We start from the raw sequence: 17,751 nt of genomic DNA, 5'->3' as shown, positions 1-17,751 counted from the left end.
CTTCCTCTACTGGGGTGAAAATGTATGAGTAGATTAAAAAGATAATGTGGAAGAGCCAGACTCAAGACATCTTATGGTACCCCAACAAGAGGACAGCGTTTTGGGAAGAAGGAGAGGCTGTGTGGGATATATAGGTGGGAGAGGGAGGACAGGAGCTGAGGAGGGGGGCCCGGAAGGTAAAACAAAGAATGAATCAGCAGCTCCAGGAATGCGAACTATGAGTTCCCCCATGAAGATTTCAAGGAACCCATCAAAGTGTCCCACTAAAGAGCCAGCATTTGGACACCAGCCATACAGAGGAAATGGGGGCCAGCAGGTATCAGCCAAGGGAACTGCACTGGGCACCAAGTAAAAAAAAAATAAAAAATAAAAAATAAAACCCTGAAAAATAGGATGCAAGAATGAAACCCTAGCTTCAGTCTTCAGGTCTGAGCTGTTGGAAACGAATATATTTGTAATTGAATGCAGGACTGAAAGTATTGACTTAACTTGCACTGTATTTTATAACACACAAATGAGACTGTTCTTACAGCTGAAAGCGAACAAAAGCTGTCATCAGGGAAGAGGGGGCAAAGGAAATGCAACCAAGAATGTTTGAAAAGTCGGTGATGGAAGAAAAATAACCCCATTTCCTGTTTTTGCTTCCATTAAGTTAGGCCCATTCAATAAATCAGCTATATAAGCCAAAACAAAATATTGTTAAAATTATTACCAGTCCATTCATTCTTCTCTTTATAATAGAAAATAGAATGGAAAGTATCAATTACTTTTTTTGTTCTATGTTCTCAATATCACTTGGCTATTAGAAAGTAACTTTTATCAAGCCCATCATTATAGTTATCTAGAATGCTATCTACAGTTATATAGAATCTGCTGCTATAGCAGCAGATTCAACTGAAGATTGTTTAAACAAATACGAACTTTGTTATTTTACAAACTAAAAGCAGGACAGTTGATTGGTTGGGGGAGGGGTGGCTCTAGGATTGGGTAATTCAATGGCCCGCTGACTTCATAAGCTTCAGAGTCTGAGATTATTTTAGCATCTCCTCATGATCACAGAATGACTGCTGAAGCTCCACTATCACATTCTCACTTGACAGTGTCCAGAGATAGGAATACAAACATGTATTTTCCTTGCTCTCCTTTTAAGATCAAAGAAAACATGTCCAGGGAAGGGAAGGGAAGGAGGAAGCAGGATGGGACAGGAAAACTGCTCAGCAAGGGGGAGGCAGTCCTAGCTGGACTTCACCTTCAGCCTGATTCCATGGGGTGCCCTGGAGCGTGAGTCATACCACAAAATTGGGTCCTATCTTGAGGAAAGGGAGCCAACATTTTGTACACCATTTTCAACCAGTCATTGTTTGTAATTGCTGAAAGGAACGCAAACTCCAAGGCAAAGTGACTCTCATCAACGCGGCACAATGCTCTAGAGAATGAGCAGCTGTGACTGGTTAGCAGCCAACACTCACCGCACCTAGAGGGGAGTGTGCCACTCCAGTAAAGGGGGTATGGGTGAAGAAGCACTAACAATACCTACCATGGAAACTTCCATTAGAAGTAGACCTGAGAAACTTTGCCAGCCTCCAGAATGGCACACTGGGTCATTCCGATGTCTCTCACAGCAGGACAATTATAGAAAGTGTGGTCACCCAGTACACTGAGCATACACCTGTGTTTCCTCTGGATGAGCCCAAACCTACAAGTATGTTCCATTTGTTACAGGATGTGGAGCCAAAAATTAAAAGCATTTCCATGTTCATATCTGCCCGGCTGCAGCCCTCTGCCTACCCCTGGAAGCTACGGCAAGCCACACTATCAGAAGAGCCAGCTTCCAAAACTGCTGGTTCTGGTTCTCTGTGTGGGTCTGAGTGGTCCCATCCCGGAGGTGGAGAAAGTATCTGGACTTGGAGAGTCTCTTGTTTCTCCTCTGGTGTTACTGGCCTGCAATGATCAAATGAATCACCCAGAGCCTGTGGCCTGGTCTCAAGCCTACAGTATATCATTCAACCCACACACTTTCAACAAACCTTCTATTGTCAACACTCTTGATAGGAAAAGGTTAAACAACTCTGCCACTTCCGAATTTCACTCCAGATTTCCTGTGAGCAGAGGAGCGCCGAGTTACAACAATCCCTCCTTTTCACTACAAATGGAAAGACTTTAGAGGAAACCAAGACAATGAACAAGTCTTTCCAAATAATATGTTTTTTAAATTTGGGGTGGAATTGCAATATACAGATTAATTTCCTCTTAAAATATAGCTGGATTTCAAAAGTAGGAAGAAAGGAGGCCTGAACAAATCAATTCTGGCACACGCTAAAAGGTTTGAAAACAACTTGAATATCCTGGCTGCCATCTACGACAGGAAATGGAAAGATTTCTAAAGCCCACCAGCAATTAAGATGAGAGAAATTAGTGCACCTAATAAGCAAGCATCTGAAACAAGAATATTTATTGTGTCTTGTATTTTAAGCCCCTGCGTTTATGTATTATCCCCTCGCTGTATCATAAATTCTTTTCCAGGAAGGTTGAACTCGGGGTTGCTCTTGCAGACCCAGCACCACACCCATGCCTTGCACAAGGAAAGCACTCAATCAATATTTGTCGAATTTATGAGTAAATAAAATCAGCAGAACTTTAGTTAAACTATTTTATGATCTGCTACCACCATCCTTAATAGTACAACTTATCACTTACCCAACTAAGAGAAACATTGGAACAAATCTTCTTAACACTTTAACACCTTATGTATAAATGACTTGCCAAAAACAAGCTGAACTGGAAGCCTTTAGAAGCAAACTCTGCTCCCTAACACACAGCAGTTAACTGCAAATAATTCCGAGGGTAAAGAGAAATTCATTACGTAAGGATGCCCTCTACTGGGAACACAAAGGACAAACTCTCTTCATTGACTTGTCTAGTGGTTAGATTTCTCACCGAACAGGAAAAAGGCCCTAGGCCCGAGCCTAAGATCTGAAAATGTGGAAAAGCTTGAAAACTCTGAGGAGCATTCTTAAAATGCCCTTGTTCTCATTTTAGATAGAATCATAACCAACTAAAGCAGAGGAGTAAAGAACTCTCAGAAGACGAACTGGAGAGAAAGATGGGCAGGGTCCAGTACTCCGAGGACATCGTGTGCACACCCACTTTTATCCCGTCCATGCTGTCCTCTTACACCGCCTGATTTTTACAGGTTTGTTTAGGATCGGAAGACATAAGACCAGTGTCCTGGTGGAACTCTATCTACAGAAGTTATCTTCTAATATTTTTTAATCATATTTCACCTGAAAGGATTGCCCCCTTCCTGGCCTCACTTCATCTCAGTAATGCTAAAAAGCTATCTGGGTTTTAAAGTCTAGATAGTCCCTACTCTGTGTTCCAATTTATTCACACCTTTCTTCTCTGTCTCCTTTTTCTAGTCGAATATTTTATTGCTGCATGAAAGAGTGTTCCTAGAAGGCCTCCTTTGGCAAAGTTTTTCATATTCTAGGGATCCTCTGCTCTGCAAGGCTCCCTAGAAATTCTCTCCTCCAATTGAAATTTGAGGCCAGCAGCATGTGAAGGGTTAAAACCAGCAGCCCAGCAGCACTAGCAGTAACCAGCAGTTAGTACAGAGCCACTGGGTGCTGGGTGGCCAAGGCTGAGGACCAGTGTCCCAGAGACAGACTCACTAACCAAGCTCAAGCACATCTTCTCAGTTAACAAGGAGAAATCACCGTCATGGGAATGGAAAGTCATGAGTCCATAGAATCACTGCATTCCTTACCTGTCAGCAGATAATATGCAGGAAGACAATTCACAATCAGAAGTTTGTTTGGTGAGAGCAGAGTCAGAACAGGGGAAATTAGAGGGATCAACTGTATTTAGGGCCTGCTGGCCCCTGTAGGAAGTAGTGTGGCCAAGCGACCTAAGGTGCTGGATTAAGGCTCCATTCTCTCCAGGGCCACAGGTTCAAATCCAACTGCTGATAAAGACCTTTTTCTCTGTATTCAAGGCCTGCTGGGTCCACTTTACCTGAGGGAGGGCCTTACAAACAGAACCGGAATGCTTGACACACTGGACTGGAGCAGTGATTCTCACACTCTACTGTGCATCGGAATCACCTGGGGACCTGAAAAAGCCAGGTCGGCTGAAGTAGAAGAGGACTGGCTTATAAGTCTCATGAGTTCCCCAGGTGATTCGGATACAACCAAAATTTGAGAACCACTGGGCTCGTGTCATTCACATCCATCCCCACTTTACCAACAGCTTTGCTGGTAAGATTGGAACATTGAAAATCTATTAACTAAAGCTCCCCACCTGTAATACAGTTTTCTGGTGAGCACTGCCCACAGTTTTCTCTTTTCTACTCTAAAAACTGACTGATGCCCCTTCAGTCATTAGCTGTTCAATAATATATTTCAGTTGCCCAGTCTTGCCTATTGGGAGTGCCCCCGTGTCTCTCCGATACCTTTGCAAACCTCTGCTCTGATTTTAGACTTTAGCTCTCAGAATGAAGTCTAAATTTCTGAATTTCCAAGTTTTTTAAGAGAACCATTCACAACAACAGATGGTACTTGGCTGTTTACACCTTTTTCCAAGCTGGAGTGAACCAGAAAGTAAAGCTGGAAGATACCAGCAGTACAGTCATTGGAGGGGAGAAGCAACATAGAGGTCAGTGGCCAGGCCAGGGGTGGGTGAAGCCTGAGGCTCACCTGCAAATGTGCTCACCCTCCAATCAACAGAGAATCAAACCATATACATTCCAGACTCCATGAAAAACGCAAATGAATGGAACCAGCAAGAATAAAACAACAGAGAGGTGTTCTTACTTCTTATGAAACATAAAACTTCTTGAAAGAATGAAGAGTTAAGGAATTTTATTGTGCTTTACTTACCACATCCTGAATATTTCTTCACTTGTTGGCCTCATCTGAGAGAAGGGTGCTCTGTGTCAAACCTTCACAGGGAAAAAAGAAAACCAGGTTGGGGATTCACCATCTTTGCATAGCCCAATCCTCCCTTTCTCTTATCCTTTCTTCCTGGTTCAATGCAAGGGAAAAAAACACCATCACACCATATGGGTTCCGTAGTCCTCCTGCCTTCTGGGGTCCTCACTCCATTTGTTATCACTCTCTATTTTTTCAACTTTAGTCTCTCTCTTCCTACAGTCTTTTCTTTAACGGTAAAACATACTCTAGTAAAATATGTTGCCCTGGCCGGTGTGGCTCAATTGGTTGAGTGTTGTCCCTTAAACTGAAGGGCCATGGGTTCAATTCCCAGTCAGGGCACACACCTAGATTGCAGGTTCAGTCCCAGCAGGGGTGCTGATGAAAGGTAACCAATCAATGTTTCTTTCTCACATTGATGTTTCTCTCTTTCTCTCCCTCCCTTACCCTCTCTCTTTAAAAAAAAAAAAATTTTTGTAGTCCACTATCTTAAAAAAACAAACAAAAAATTCTCTCCTGCCTCCTTCCAGAACTATTGCATAGCATATCTCTTCTCTTCTCTCTTCTCCCTTCTGGCAAATTTTTCAAGTTTTATCTACACTTGCTGTCACAACTTCCTCACCTCTCATTCTTTACCCTATTTTAATCAGACTCTGCCCCCACTAGACTTACCCACTAGAACAACTCTTGCTAAGTCACCAAGGGCCTCCATGTTGCCCTATCTGATGGTCAGTTCTTAACCTTCATCTTACTTGACAATCAGCATTACTTGACACAGTTGCACCATGCCCTTCTGGAAATACTCTTCTCTCTGTGATATCTGGTCTACCTCCCATTTCTCTGGCTATCTATCACTTCTCAGACTCATCTGCTGGCTTCTCCTCCTCTAACTGAACTTTAAGGGTTCAAGTTCCTCAGGGCTCTTTCCTTGACCCTATTCTCTTGGAAATCTATATTCTCAGTATAGGTGATCTCATCCCTTCCCATGTCCTTAAAGATCCTCTACTTACTGAGTACTCACACACCGCACTTCTAGACCTCTCCATAGACTCCAAATTCATATGTCCAACTGCCCATCTGACATCTCCACTTAGATATCAAACAAAATCTGTCCAAAACTGAATTATTGATCTCTCCCCAACCAATATACTCCATCTCTATAAATGACAGGTCATTTCACCCAGTGGGTCATGCTAGGTACCTGGGAACCACACTGGTCAGGTCTATTCTTTGTAAAGTCTGGCCCCACTTACTGTTCCAGCCTCCCTCACCATATCACACACTAGGCACCAGCCACCTGGTTGTCCTTCAGATCCTTAAACATATTAAGTCATTCCATGAGAGACTTTTGCTCTGCTGTTCCTTTAGCCAGGAATACTCCTAAATTTATCCACTTCCAAGGTAATGATTACTAATTCTTCAGTTTCAAATTAAATGTCACTTCCTTAAAGAAACCTTCTCTGAACTTCCAAATGAAGTAAAGTCGACTTCTGCTTTCTCAAAACCCTGTACTGGTTCCTTTAGATTTGTAGTTGTATTTTTATTTGGGTATTTGTATACTTTGTGTCTGTTTCCTCACTAGATTTTAAGTTCCATGAGTACGTAGAGGATGTCTGTGGCTAGAATAGAGTAAGTCCTCAATAAATACTTGTTGAAAGAATAAACAAACAAATAAAATTCTTTTTTAATGTTTATGAGCTAGAAATATTGGACATTTTATGTGTGAGTAATTCCACATTAAACTCACCCCAAAATATACAACTAAAGTGATTATTATGACTGGGAGACAACGGGGAAATTCCATGTGGTTTCAGATGTCAAAACACACATGTTAAAATCATTGCTAACGCCCTGACAGGCACAGTTCAATTTGTTGGCGTCATCCCGCAAAGTGAAAGGTCACTAGTTCGATTTCCGGTCAGGGCACACGCCTGGGTCGCAGGTGTGGTCCCCAGTTGGGGTGCTTACAAGAGGCAACCAATCGAAGTTTCTCTCTCACGTAGATGTCTCTTTCCCTCTCTTTCTCCCTCACTTCCCCTCTCTCTAAAAATAAATAAATTTTTTTTAAATCATTGCTAACTATTGGGCAATGAAACACACATGGGGATGGGGGGAGATATACTGACAGTTTTGGGGCCCTGCTGTTAGCCTCAGTGGTCCCCAAACCCCCTCTTTTATTTGACTTCTCTGATACCAAAACGCATGCCAATTTTCACCTCTCTCCTTCCTATTCTTTAATGTGTTTATCTCCCTCCTCTAAACTTTCAACTCCAGTCAACAAAATGTATTGTTCTTGACTGTGTTCCTCACCCCCAGGGAACTTAGTGAGACTCTTTCATAATAAGCAGTACATGCCTGAGACACAGAGCAGGCCATCACTAAAATGTTAGTAGTGATCATCTCTAGGGAGGTAAATGAGACCCTAGGAAACTTTAATTTATATATTGTTTTAATGTTTGCAAGGAGCAAGCATTACTCATAAAATCAACATAAACAAAGCAATTTTAATGTAGAAAAAGACAACATATACACAAGAAATCACTAAATTATAGGAGGGGTGGTATTTGATTAGCTACCATAATGATGTGGCAAACATTTTGAAAGATATGTATAGGAAGGGCAGGCAGCCTGTAACTGAGTGGCTGAAATTTGGACATTTTTATTCTCATACTGTCCCAGAACAAGCCCTAAATGAAAGCAGTTAAGATCTCATGACTGGGTCCTACAGGCCCTACTGTATCTAGATGTTATACAGATTTTAATAGCTCCCTGGGGAAAAGGGACTAAGCTACTCACAAAGCAAATTCCAATATTCACAAGGATCAGAAACTTAAGACAGACACGGTTTTGGGAAACTCTGACTTTGTGCCCTAGGATTTTTACATGCTTCTAAGTAGTTTATGATTTAAAACCAAACTACTTAAGAACTTTTGTCATTTTTTGTTTAGGCAAATGGATGGTTGGTTGTAGTGGGCTTGTACTTGGACCAGGTGTTAGCTCTATTCCATAGCCAAAGACTCTCAGACCACTTTTGTCCTTGTTTGAGATTAATCTGACAAGGGGCAGAGAGACATTAGTGCAGAATGTTTCTCTAAAGAAGACATAAATGAAAATCCAACCTTAAAAATTCTAGAAAACCAAGATAGGTCCCCAGAAAAGCTGATTGCATGAGGTCCTGGTACCTAGAAGAGATATGAGGCAAATGACCAGAACCGCAATAGTACAATAGTAATGGGACTTCCAAGGCACAAGCCCACAAGAACAAAGAAGCAGGAGAAGAGTCTACAACAGTGAATTAGCAGTTTAATGTCTAGAGAAGAGGACCTGGGAGAGCCCAGGCACAACTAAACCTGAGTTGACATGTTGAAGACAGGGAAGTTGAGTGAAAATCTACAGAGAAAGATGTACATGTCACAGCTTCCTTTCCCCTCAGCAACAAGGGTACAGGCAGACATGTGTATATTCTCTTGGTCAAAAGAACAGCTTTCTGTTCTGGAGAAACAAGATTTAAGTTTATTTGGTTAAAAAATCAACACAATTTTTAGGAAATTAACCAGCTAAAATGGAAAAATGGACCTAAAATTACTAAGATCTGGGGATTCCCCAATTAAAAAGCCCAGAGAGATCACCCCACAGTAAAACCCACCTGAGACAACAGTTCTTACGACACCAAGCCTCATTCTTCTTTTTCAGGGGGGCATGGTTTTTAAATTTTATTTTGTTCACTGGTAATTTTTCTGTATCTAATAGAGTGTCTGACACATAGTAGGTTGCTCAACAATTATTTAATCGATCAGCACAAGGTGAATTAGACAAATATTTATATTACATATTATGAAAATCCTTAATATATAAAGATCCAGTATACGTCATTATGAAAAATATGAACATACTAAAAGAATATCAGGTAAAGACATGAAGATAAAGATTCACAAAGTAGAAATACAATGACCGGTAAACACATGAAAACTTCAATACCAATGAAATCTAAAATAAGAAAAGATAAGGTAAAAGTCACAGCAAACATAAACCATTAAAAAAGAAAATTGATTAAATGAACTTCATTAATTTTAAAAAGTTTTGCTTCTCAAAAGACACCATTAAGAAAATGAAAAAGCAAGCTATAAAATGGAAGAATATGTTTACTAAACATAGGTCTGATCAAGGACTTGTATGCAGAATATTTAAAGAACTCTTATAATTAAAAAGTAAGACAAATAACCCAATTTAAAATGAGTAAAATATTTAAAGAGACACTTCACCAAAGAAGACACATGAATGGCCAAAACACACATGAAAAGATGCTTAACATCACTAGTCTTCAGTGAAATGCAAATTGGACCCACAATGAGTTATCACTACATGACCACCAGAATTACATTCAAAAGACAGACAAAACAAAGCATCGTTGAGAACAATCAGCTAAAAAGCTCATATACTACGTGGGAATGTAAGATAGTACACCCACTTCACAAAGCAGTATGGTTCACACTTATCCTACAACCCAGGAATCCCACTCCTGGGTAGTCACCCAAGAGAAAAAATGTATATATGTCCTCTCAAATACTTGTATGTGAATGTTTATTGCAGCTCTAATCATAAAAGCCCAACCTGGAAACAGCCCAAATGTTCGTCAACTGGTAAATGACTAAACAAATTGCAAAATTTCCATTTTATTCTACTTAGCAGTAAAAAGGATCAAAATACTGCCCTGGCTGGTGTGGCTCAGTGGGTTGAGTGCTGGCCTGTGAACGAAAGCGTCACCAGTTCAATTCCCAGTCAGGGCACATGCCTGGGTTGCAGGCCAAGTCCCCAGTATAAAGCATGCAAGAGGCAACCACACATTGATGTTTCTCTCCCTCTCTTTCTCCCTTGCTTCCCTCCTGTGTAAATGATTAGATAAAATCTTTTTTAGAAAAAGATCAAAATACTGACACCCAAAACAACATGAATGAATTTCAAAAGCATTATGCTAAGTGAAAGAAGTAAAGCAGAAAAGACTACCTACTATATGATTATATGATTCCATTTATGTGAAGTTCTAGAAAACACAAAATTATAGAGACAGAAAGTAGATCAGCGGTTGCCTTGGACTGTGGGCTAGAGTAGGGGGTGATACACAAAGACACAGGAAAACTTTTAGGGAGACAGAAATGCTTTAATCTTGATTTGATAGTGGTTATATGGCTGTATACAATTCCTCAAGCTCATTGAAGTATACACTTAAAATGAATGTTAATGTATACACGTTATCCTCCAATAAAGCTGATTTTTAAAATGATGGAGGAAAAGGTAGAAAATAATAGGAAGAATATTCAAAGAAAAGGGAACTACAAAAAGATTTCTGGCTCATCTTCAATGCAGGAGGGGATCACCAGAACCTGAGGGATACTGTGTCCCTAGACAGAGAACATGGGCTTTTGGTGAAAAAGGTGTCTTAGATTAATGCCTAAATTGAAACTATCGTCTGCCCTGGCCCATTTCCCCACAGCTCCAGAACATAATTTTTAAGAAAAATGCTGGCCTATACAGAGTTTCCCTATTTAAAGGAAAATAATAAACAAAAGTAATCATCAAGAAACCTGTTACAATAGAAACAGAAGAAAAGATATATAATGAATGAACAGGTGAATGCATTTCAGAAAAAGAATTACTTCAGGAAACAGAGGAACATTTCAGAAAAATACTCTGTCCATGAGCTCAAAGAAAGTGACGAGAACATGAACTCTTAATGAGGAAATGGAAGAGCTCAAGAAAGAGATAAAGGAGTTGAAGAAGCAACATTAAGACAAAAGTGTAAGACAATAAATGTGTGAGAAAGATACAAAACTTATTGGCAATCACAAGAATGGAGGAGATTTTGAAAGAGCAAGATGAAGAGTACATAACTATGAGAAAAATCTCATAAAATGAAATGAACAGATAGAAAAAAATAGGTAGACATTCTCAATACATCAAAGAACTCCAGGATATATGCAATTATTGTTCCAGTAGAAGTAGACAGAAGAAATGGAGTAGAAAAAATAAAAAGAAAACTGGCTAATTAAGGAAAACTTGAATGTACAGTTTGAAAGGGCACATTATGTCCTAGAAAAACACATCTTAGGGAAGTAACTAAGTTTTAAAGCTAAAGAAAAAATCATGGGCATACAGGCAGAAAAAGCAAGCCAATCACAAAGCAGAAAACAGTATCAACCAGCCTGAGGCTTATCTGCAGTAACATTCAGTAGCAAAAGGTAGGAGCATTGTCCGCAGAGTTCTGACAGCAGTGTGAGCCAACTCGCTTTCACTCAGCCACACTGTCACTCAGGTCTACAGGCGAAAGTCACTCAAGCATGAAGACATGCAGGGACTGTGGCACCCCTGAGTACTTCTTGAAAAACTACCAGGTGATAGAATCCAGTTAACCAAGAGATGAATCTAAATTTAAAAAATGGAGAAACCATTATATTAGAGGGCTGGTGATGAATCTTGAATAAATTTACATATGGAACCATTATTTTTATATAATTCATATAACATTGAAACTAAAAAAGTCCTGTTGCAAAGCAGTGAGATTTTGGGGATTGCTAGTTACCGCAGGCTGAACTAGCACAAGCTAATTGATACACCAATATTACTTTCCTACGTGAGAGTCTATTTGAGATGGACAGAGGGCCCTTCTGGGAAAGACTATTCTTAGGTTAGATCATTCCTGATTGGCTCTGGAGAGGCTACCAGAGTTTAACATAGAGTGATGTCTATTACTTAAATGTCCTTGCTGTGTTCCATGAACTCATATCTCGTCCTTGGGAGAGAGAGAGCTGCAATGCCAGTAAGATCAAAATATCCACTTCACTAAAACTCTGAACAGTATCGTGGCTACAGCAATGAGCTTTGAGATCCTGTCCCAGAGTGAAACATGAAGGGGAGAGACATACTCTATCTTACTTTGTCCAGGATGCTCTGATGGCTTCACATCTTAAAGGTTCCATGACATTGCGGGCAGTGCCCTTCGGGAAGTGCTGCGAAATAAAGCCACGCTCGGGGTGGAAACCAGAGCCCAGTGGGAAATGGCCGTAGTAACCAGTGACTGTTCAGGGTCCTGTGTTACACTGTGGATCTGGACTGAGCAGATGATGTAGCAGTGATGGTTTCAGTTGCAAGTAACAAGATTATACACAATATAAGTATAAAAGGAATTTATAGGCTTAGTATATGAAAATGTCCAGCAATGCAGTGAGCTTCAGGCAGTTTAATCTAGAAGTCCAAGGATATTACTCAGGATTTGATTTCTTTTCATCTCTCTCTGTTTTATTTCCATGCAATCAGCTTCATCTTACAGCTGGTCCCCCTTATGCCAGTAAGAGGGCTGCCCTCAATTCCTGCTTGAGTTGGGGAGGATGAACTAGGGATGAGATCTGGTTGGTGGAGGGCAGGAGCAGCAGAGGTGGGCAGCTTCAGAACATGAGGCCTGCAGGCCTGCCAGGATGGCCTTCTCCTCCCAAAGGTGATAAGGATCCCTTGTGAGACGTCAACAAGGGGAACACCACCATCAGATTTGCATTTGATAAAAGTCACCCCTCTTGTGGAGGGTTAATTGGAAGAGCGGGTGGGCAGGGGCTAGGACAGTCAGCAAGAAAAACAGGAGACTATAGCAGTGTCCCAGGTGAGGTAAAATGACACCCAGAACTAAGGAGGAGGTGGGGAGGATCAAGTGGGTCTCAAAAGTCTCACTTTTAATATCGCCAGGACCACAAGGCATTTGAGGGAAACTTCCAACGTGAAAATAAGAAAGGAGAGTAAACAAATAGACCAAAAGAACATGAGAAGAGCATAAAGGATCCATGGACAAAGCCGAAGGGGTGTGGGACTGAGGGTGAGAGGTGGGGGTGGTAGGGGAGGAGAGTGGTAGTGGAAAAATGGAAACAACTATATTTAAATATTGATTAAAAATAAAATAAAATTATAAATGAGAACTAATAAAACTAAAAAAAAGAACATGACACATAGACAAAGGGGCTGGGGACCAAGAAAAAATTTGTTTTTCACAAATTATATTTAAAACCTCATAAATAAAGAAGATATGGCATCCATGATATAAGAATAAGAGTTTACAAAAAGAAGCATTTGGGGTCAAAATAAAAGACATCTAGAAAGTTAAAATTAACATGGTGTAAAGATTTAAAATCAATAAAAATATTTGGAAAATAAAAATGAGGAAATCTCCAGAAAATAAAACAAACAGATTTCTTGGAAAATAATAGACTAAAGATAATAGAATCAATTTATTAGTTCAGAGGAGAAGTAAAAATCAAAGAAATTATTCATGCTATAGGGAACCCTAAAGATTCCACCATTTAGAGAGACTTCTGGTCAATACCGAGGCATAGGGGAACACACCTGGCCTCCTTGCACAACTACAGAAAAAATTACAACTAGAGTACAAAACAAATATCACTTATAAATGTCAGAAAATTGAGCCATATGAAAGCCTGACAACCAACAACTTAAAGAAACCACATCCAGCCAGATAAGTAGCAGTGCCAGAGACACAGAAAGGCACAGAGAAGTGTGGAGAGCTAGAGTGTGCAGAGTAGTGCAGAGACACAGAACAGGTGGTCCCACATCCACGTGTGGTGGATAAAAGTTGGGCAGATACCTCAGGGATCCCGGCCCCAGACCAGACCACCCAACCCAGGGTTCCAGCACCAGGAATTGAAGTCTCCATAACTTCTGGCTGTAAAAACCAGTGGAGGTTGAGGTGGCAGAAGAAACTGCAGGACTCACAAGAGACTCCTTTTAAAGGGCCAGCAATAAACTTAAAACTTACTCAGACCCACTCCCTGGGGGATTCAGCACAGGGCAATACTTTAAAGGGCACCAGTGGCATACAGGGGAAAAGTGACATGACTAAGATCAGGGCAAGTGCCAGAAGACAGCTTCCTCCCAGGCAAAACTCCAGAGGCCACTCAGCAGCATTGTCCCCTCTCTGAGCCCTCCTCTGCACAGAGCCACAAAGCGCTGACACCGTATCAGAGACTCCATCAACCTGGCTCACGCAGGTTGCCCCACACTGGCAATTACTTAAGGCTCTGCCCCATACAACTTACCAGTGCTCTACCTAATACACAGAAACCAACAAGGGGAGGCTACCAAAATCGAAGAGACAAAGAAATATGGCCCAATTGAAAGAACGGAACAAAACTCCAGAAAAGGAACTAAGCAAAATGGAGATACACAATCTATCACATGCAGAGTTCAAAACATTGGTTATCAGGATGCTCAAGGAACTCACTGGGTACTTCAAGAACATAAAAAAGACTCAGGCAAAAATGAAGTTTTCACTAAGTAAAATAAAGAAAAATCTACAGGGAAGTAACAGTGGAGGGGAGAGAATGAAATCAACAATTTGGAACATAAGGAAGAAAAAAGCATTCAATCAGAACAGCAAGAAGGAAAAAGAATTCAAAAAAAATGAAGATAGGCTAAGGAGCCTCTGGGACATCTTCAAATGTACCAATATCTGAATCACAGAGGTGCCAGAAGAAGAGGAAGAACAAGAGACTGAAAACTTATTTGAAAAAATAATGAGAGAAAACTTCCCTAATTTGGGGGAGGAAATAGACATATAAGTCCAGGAAGCATAAAGAGTCCCAAACAAGATGGACCCAAAGAGGATCACACCAAGACACATCATACTTAAAATGCCAAAGGTTAAAGATAAAGAGAGAATCTTAAAAATAGCAAGAGCGCTCTGGCTGGTGTAGCTCAATGGACTGAGTGTGGGCCTGCAAATCAAAGCATTGATGGTTTGATTCCCAGTCAGGGCACATGACTGGATTGTGGGCCAGGTCCCCAGTTTGGGGCACATGAGAGGCAACCACACAGTGATGTTTTTCTCCCTCTCTTTCTCTTTCCCTTCCCCTCTCTCTAAAAATAAATAAATTCTTTTAAAAAATAGCAAGAGAAACACAGAGAGTTACCTACAAAGGAATTCCCATAAGGCTATCAGCTGATTTCTCAAAAGAAACTTTGCAGGCTACAAGAGACTGGCAAGAAGTATTCAAAGCGATAAAAAGCAAGGACCTACATCCAAGATTACTCTATCCAGCAAAGCTATCTTTTATAATGGAAGAGCAGATAAAGGGCTTTCCAGACAAGATAAAACTAAAAGAGTTCAATCACCAAGCCATTATTATGTGAAACATTAAAGGGAACTATATAAGAAAAAGATCAAAACTATGAATATTAAAATGGCAAATAATTCACAATTATCAACAATTGAATCTAAAAACAAACTAGGCAAACAAGTAGAACAGAAGCAGAATCATAGATATGGAGATCATTTAAAGGGTTATTAGTTGGGAGGAGGAAGGCAGAGAATGGGAGCAAAGGTGCGGGGATTAAGAAGTACAAATTCATAGGTACAAAATAGACAGGGGAATGTTAAGAACAGTATAGTAAATGGAGTAGCCAAAGAACTTATATGCATAACTCACGGACATGAACTAAGGAGGAGATTGTTGGAGGGAATGGGGGTACCAGAGGGAGGGGAGCCAAGGGAGAAGAATTGGGACAACTGTAATAGCATAATCAATAAAGTATATTTTCTAAAAAGATCCCACCAAAAAAACTATTAAAATTGATAAATGAATTCAGTCAACTATCAGGATACAAAATAAATATCCAGAATAGAAAGAAATATTCGTAAAACTTTTCAGAACATAGCTACATGCATTTCTGGATGGAAAGAGGCTGCTGAGTGTCCAGCACCATAGAAAAAAATACACTCACATCAAGGCACCAAAAATTTTCAGAATTTTGAAGGTCAAGAAAAGTTTTCAGAGAAAGAAAAAAAATGGCTACATATAAAAGATTAGAATAAGAATGGCATTAGATTTTTGAAAAGCAACAAAGACACCTAAAAAAATCTATTTTTCCATCTGAAGTTCTTTACTCAACTGTTGGTAAGCACCATCTAAAATGGCTCCAATAATCTCCACCTCCTGGATTCGTGGATCCCTAAGAGGATCCCCAGGATGATAAAAAGGGAGATGCCAGGACATCAGCTGAGTGACATTTCTAGAAAGCAACCAGCTCAGATCAAAGCACAAAAATAAAGAGCTCCAGGAAGGATATCTTCAAGGAAAAAAAAAAAAAACCAACATAACATTAAGAGATTATCTCACCTTTCTTTTAATAAACTATAAAGGAGATGTACATTTCCCTTAGAGAGTTTGGGGTACATTGGTCATAGATATATAGAAAAGTAAGGGGGCAGAGAGAGAAAAAATAATGAATGCCAAAAAAGAGTAGTTCAAGAAAGGAAATATAATTAATATACTATAATATAATATGCATACATATGTATTAATTTGCTACAGTTGCCATAGCAAAGTACCACAAACTGAGTGACTTAAACAACTGAAATTTATTATCTCATTGTTTTGGAGGCTGGAAGTCTGAGATGAAGGTATCAGCTGAGGTAATTCCTTTCGAGGACTGTGAGAAAAAAAATTTGTTCCATGCCTCTCTCCTAGCTTCTGGTGGTTTGCTGGAAAACACGGGCACTCCGTGGCTTGTAGAAGCATCACTCTGATCTCTGTCTTGATCTTCACAAGATGTTCTCTCTGTGTGTCTGTCCCTAAACTTCCTCTTTTTGTAAGGACATTGCTCATATTGGATTAGAGCTCACGGTAATATTTCAGGCCCATGACATAAGTGATTTGCCAAGAAATTCAAAGTTTGAAAAGTAAATGTGCAAAGAGGGGCTTTAAGAACAAATATCCATTTGTCCAATATCTGAAATCCCTTACTAGGACCACGTACAATAATGTTCACACTTCGAGAAGAGTAGGAGGCTATTTCTTAAAACATGCTATCATACCCATTAATCACAGATAATAGTATGCCAGTTATCAATTTGGGGGCCCTTAGCTCCAAATTCATTGCTTGCTCTGCCAAAATGGAGCTGAATCCTGTAAATATTTCTCCTTTGTCAGCTGGCGTGACATTAAGCTTTGCCATAGCACCAGATGGCCACTGCAAGAGGAAGATTTCCTTTTTCAGTCTGGTGTGTTCCTCTCACCCGGCTCCTGCAGCCTCCGGTCGCTCCAATGTCTGGCTTCCGAAGTGAATGATTTCTGTATCCTGCAGCAACAAGTAGTGCCCAGGGGCCACCAGCTCCCCTGACTCTGCCAACTCCTGGAGCACCCAAAAGGGCAGATCTCTGGCAAGTTCTACTGCCATAGCACCTCAGCCAACTTACCCACCATCCAGGGAGCCACTTCCTGGTCCTCCCAACTAGGTCTGGATCCGCTCTGAGAGGAGGAAGGGCTCCTTCTTGGTCATATTATCTCAGCCCTCATGGGGACAGCTACTCCTTACATCTGCTCTTTTTGCATTCTTTAAGAGTTTTCTTTACTTCTTATTCACCAATCCGTCATTACTTCAATCCCATTATATTTAATTTTTTTCATATTCAAATACTGTGTGCTTTCTGTCGCCTGGTTGTGCCCTGACTGATACAAATAGTTTAGTTCGGCTTTCAAGTATTTAACGTAAAGATTGGACAGGGAAGTCTTCGTGTGAAAGCATGACTCTGTAAGGAAGCACCCCTGCCCCGGTGCACTTCTAAGCCTTCCATCTCAAGCCATTCTCTGCTTCAGAGACATCTTCCAGAAAGAAGGATAACATCAAAACTGCAAGCTCAATTTATTTTGCTCTAATCACCTTTAGATTATTATTGATGACACATATTTTGTTGCCTTAAAAGTACTATTAAAATATAAATGAGCGAATACTAAAAAAAAAAAAAAAAAAAAAAAGGAAGGCTCCTAAG

The 17,751-nt window shown here is 40.3% G+C and overlaps 1 long non-coding RNA gene across 1 annotated transcript in view; it reads right to left on the bottom strand.

Annotated features, from left to right (window-relative positions):
- Positions 1–17,751, bottom strand: part of LOC123479628 (uncharacterized) — a 164,287-nt gene that overhangs the window by 114,014 nt on the left and 32,522 nt on the right. The window contains exon 4 of the long non-coding RNA XR_006655293.2: positions 4,878–4,939. This is a non-coding gene — a long non-coding RNA (uncharacterized lncRNA). The remainder of the gene's footprint in view (positions 1–4,877; positions 4,940–17,751) is intronic.

This window comes from Desmodus rotundus, chromosome 6 (genome assembly GCF_022682495.2).
Source record: "Desmodus rotundus isolate HL8 chromosome 6, HLdesRot8A.1, whole genome shotgun sequence".
NCBI classification, from domain to species: Eukaryota; Metazoa; Chordata; class Mammalia; order Chiroptera; family Phyllostomidae; genus Desmodus; species Desmodus rotundus.
This window is presented reverse-complemented; position numbering and strand designations above follow the sequence as displayed.